Source organism: Octopus bimaculoides, chromosome 1 (assembly GCF_001194135.2).
Source record: "Octopus bimaculoides isolate UCB-OBI-ISO-001 chromosome 1, ASM119413v2, whole genome shotgun sequence".
Taxonomy (NCBI): Eukaryota; Metazoa; Mollusca; class Cephalopoda; order Octopoda; family Octopodidae; genus Octopus; species Octopus bimaculoides.
In genome coordinates, this window is record NC_068981.1 from 180225444 (window position 1) to 180230455 (window position 5012).

The window sequence follows — 5012 nt, forward strand, 5'->3', positions numbered from 1 at the left end:
GTGGGGTCGGAGCGTGGCTTGATCATCGCTTCATTTGTGTTGTCTAACGTTCTGTTAATATCATTCGATTTTTCTATTTTATATAATTTTTAAAGTCATGTTTTATGTAAACCATTCGCATTACTGATCCCAATCAGTTGTTTTGTACCATTCTATGTTTGGCCCCCTGTGGGCAATAAAGAAATTGGTATTTCGTCTGTCTATTCGTTCTGCGTTCAAATTCCGCCGAGGTCGACTTTGCCTTTCATCCTTTCGGGGTCGATAAATTAAGTACCAGTTGCGTATTGGGGTCGATCTAATTGACTGGCTCCCTCTCCAAAAATTTCGGGCCTTGTGCCTAGAGTAGAAAACAATAAATTATCGTTTGAGGTGCCTTGTCGACAGGCCTTAAAATCACGTTCTACCTTCTTAAAAAACACGGAACGACATATTATTAGTCGTAGAGGGACGTGATGGCCATATCTGGAATATTTTCGATCATAAATTTTCCCAAGCAGGATTTTCCTTATCAAGAGTTACACAGCAATAATAAATTCAATATATGTAGCAACTCTGGTCTGGTTCCAATTTTATTAAGTGCAGCCCATTGCTCGTTAACTGTGTGGTTTGACGTTACAGTGTAAGAAAGTATATTATTATAGAAGTGCTTTACCTATAAACAAAGGAATAAACTTTCCAATTAAAGAGCTGGGGAAATGTGATGATTAAACATTCATAAGCTTCGCAAAGTTATTAGTGCTAGTGTTATTGAAGTATATCAAAGTGTTCTAATACTACTTCGAAAACATTCCGTTGAAGAATAATCCGTCCAACTATTTATTGTTTTCAAAGCAAATCTGATGTGTAGATACGATGATCGCTTTGCAACCAAGGGTCATGTGTTCAACCTTACTGCGTGATACCCTGAGCAGGTCTTTTGAGTGAAGTAAGTAGATTGAAATTACTTGGAAACCCATCAGATATATGTGTTGTTTGCACGTATGTGTATATGTGTGTGGAGGCGCTTGGCTTAGTGGTTATGGTGTTGCACTCCTGATCCTATGGTTGTGGTTTCAATTCCTGGAAAGGGGCGTTGCATCGTGTTCATGAGTAAAGCACTTCCTTTCACGTCGTTCCTGTCCACTCGACTGATGAAAATTAATATTCCTGCGACAGACTGGTGCCCCCGTCCAGGGGAGAGGTTATATACCCTCACCGAATCCGGGAAACCTGTCTCTAGAGCCAATGGATCGGAAAGGACTTCCTTTGTGTGTGTGTGTGAGTGTCTGCTGTGTCCATGTGTGTTTTTTGCATTTTATCTACCACCGCTTGACAACCAGTGTTGCTTCCTTTTCTTCTTCTTCGTATTTTAGCGCTTCGGTAAAAAGAGACTAATACAACAAGTACCCGATTTTAAAAAATAAGTAGTGGGGCTGATCTGATCGATTAATATAGCAAAGTGATACCCTAGCATGACCGCATTTCAATGACTGAAACGAATAAAGAATAAATTTGTGGAATATAAAAAAGTTGTAACCCTCGTGCAAGCGGATCACAACAAGATCCACAAGGATCTATCGAAAGGAAAATAAAATGACACTAGGCTGAGATTCGAAACATGTAGTCTGGATATTGCGTCTACTGTACGATGCCAGCCACACATAAATTAATCAAAATGATTTTAAATATTACCGAAATTCGGAAATTACCTTTGTTGTTTTATAAATTATACAGAATCCTAAGAGAGATAAAATGGAGAAAAAATACATTATTTTAGAGCGAAATAAATGTTTAACGTTTGACCTTTTTTTCTAAGTATTTCTGTATAGAGAAAGCAAAGTGAGCGTTGTTTTACCCTTCCTGCCAATACAAGCACTGTTTTCTTCCTTGTTGTTGACATATACGATCTCATCCCCTAACCAGATCAATATTCATTGATTCAATTACTGAAAACAACACTTTCTACTAAACATGTTCATTCTCTTTTATTTTCCCCCAAAATGGTTTTTGTCTGTTTTGCCATTTTTTTTTTTTTTTTTTTTTTTTGGTATGGTTCTCTCAGAACATCGATTTTCTATGGAACTTCTGCCTCTGACACTTTTTATTCACGATAATAATTCCAGGAAGTTTTATGCAAACTGATGAAATGAGTATTATTTTAACTCTATTTTCCAAACAAGGTTTTAACGTGATAGAAAAGCATTGTTTAATTTAATTTAACTAAACAATGCTTCACACACACACACACACACACACACACACACACACACACAAACTTGCATGCATGCGTATATATATATATAATCCGCATATCTCTATAAATTTGTGTGTGTGTCTGTGATGAGCGGATCAAAGAGTATTCACTATTAGAAAATAGAGTATGAACTATTATTTATTATGTAAGTGACTGCCAGATTCCCATTTCGATACATTGGATCTCTTGTGAACAAAGCGAATTGTTGTTTAGCCCCAGGTCAGCCGTAACTGAGCAGACCTATAATCAAAGGCATACTCCATCTGAGCATATAGTTCTTTAGTAATATCTTTGATTGCATTATCTAATATGTTATTCCATTGTTTAAGATAGTAAAGAGTGATTTCTGGGAGACATGGCTGCAATTACTACACGGAACACGTAAAAGCTCCCTTCTTTAGTTGTCTCATCAAGGTATGGGTATCCTTCTCTGATAGTATTCAAACAGAAGAAAATCACGTGAACTCCTTAATTATCAATGGATTAGAAAAAGTGAAAGAAATATTATGCCGTGTGGGGAATAAAAGGTCTAACGCTTCGCTCTTTTGCCCTTCTGTAAGAGAGCAGTATCTAAAAGTTTTCTTCTTTAGGTCTAGAGAAATGATGTCGGGTAATTCATACTAAAGATATAAAGCTGAAAAGCAAATTAGGATGATGTGATTAGTTAGCCAGCTATACGATACTACTAAAGTGTTTTAGTAGTGTTTATAACAGAACTCAGGTTAGATGACATGAAAAGTAGGATAAAGCTAACTAAAGTGAGAGATGTGAGAATACAAGGAGCGATATGGACAGAAGGATACCGGCAAAATAAGATAGACGATTATGCAAAGAGAGAGGAGGAGATGGCAGAGGCAGCTTGTAGAATAATGGGATTACTTAGGAATGGTCAAAATGTAAACAATATAAAAATCAAAAAAATCTCTCAGGAGATAAAGAATAAAGTGGTGAATTGACAGAGTCGCTTAACGTCGCGTAAAATACTTTTATATGGCTTATTAGCAATTAGAACCTAAAAACAAATTTAATAGAGGTCACAAAAGTGACGGAGGATGCTGACTAGCACCGCTTATGATAAAATAAGAGCTAAATTAACTCCAAAACCACTGATGCACTATACTTGATAACTGACAAAGGGAGGTAAGTCCCTAACGTATATAGCCGTATCGCGATTTCGAATTTTGGTGTAGACCACCATAATTCTCATCAGCGGCTCTTAACGCCTAAGGTTAAACTCAACCTTCTTTGTCAATCTTATAAGAAATACCGTTGAAAACATGTGCTGATTTTTAAAACGGTAAAAGTGTAAACAAATTAAAAGGGTAGCTTATTAGCAATTTGAACCTAAAGGCAAAATTAATGGAGGTCACAAAGTGATGGAGTTTGCTGACTAGCACCGCTTATGTTAAAAGGAGAATTAAATTAACTCCAAAGCCACCAAACGGTTTTTCTGATAAGATTGACAAAGGAGGTTGAGTTTAACCCTAGGTGTTAAGAGCCGCTAATGAGAATTAAGGTGGTCTACACCAAAATTGGAAATCGCAATACGGCTATATACACTAGGGACTTGTCTCCCTTTGCCAGTTATTAAGTATAATGATTTAGTGGTTTTGGCTATAAGTAAACTCTTATTTTAACATAAGCGGTAGTATTCAGCATCCACAGTCACCTCTGTGGTTTCTATTATATATATAATATTAGCCAACCAAAGCCTTGTGAGTGGATTTGGTAGGCGGAAACTGAAAGAAGCCCGTCGTATATGTGTGTACGTGAGTGTGTGTTTGTGAGTCTGTGTTTGTGAGTCTGTGTTTTTGCCCCCCCCCCCAGCATCGATTGACAACCGATGCTGGTGTGTTTACGTCCCCGTAACTTAGCGGTTCGGTAAAAGAGACCGATAGAATAAGTACTAGGCTTGAAAAGAAAAAGTCCTGGGGTCATTTGATCGACTAAAGGCGATGCTCCAGCATGGCCGCCGTTAAATGACTGAAACAAATAAATGAATAAAAGGATATATATATGTTGAAAGGGACGCATTGAATTATTCACACGAAAAATTCTTAACTTATTCCTTAATTCTCCCGGACGGAGAAGGACAAAGTCTTACTAGTGATTTTTTAGCAACAATGGAGTAGAAGACGAGATAATTTAAAGCAATTAAGAATAAATTAACGAGGGAATTAGCACGTTTAGTGAAAAAAAAATTATTTTATATTTATTTCGGAGGATAGAAAAAACTTTGGATTCGTGTTTGGATCTTGATTTGGCATCTCAGCATATCTTTGTTCGCATGAATCTGAAGATGATCATTATCGTTATAAGACCCATTTTTCCATTCTTACATGAGCGAGACGGAGTTCTCCAAGAAAATTTTGTACGAACGCATGTCATTCCTGTTGCTAACACTTAATTGTTTACAAAGGAGATAATATTTCCCCATGGCTGGAAATGTTTACATCTTAGCTTGGAAGCTAATATGTGGCAGTTATGTTCGTTTACAACTGTCATGTGGTATCAAGAGGTGGAGGCGTAAACACACAAATTTATCCAACGGACGTCTTTTTTAGCTTCCGTCTATCAAAATCGCTCACAATGCATTCGCTGTCTCAGGTCCATAGTTGAAATAAAACAAAAAAGAAAAGAAAAAACAGGCCCATGAAGCCATGCAATGAGACTGAACCAGAGATCGTGTAGAAAACATTCTAACTACACAGCTTTTACTGCATATATATATAAGAGATTTTCAGGATCGGGAAGAATCAGGTATTTATATAGTAAAAAC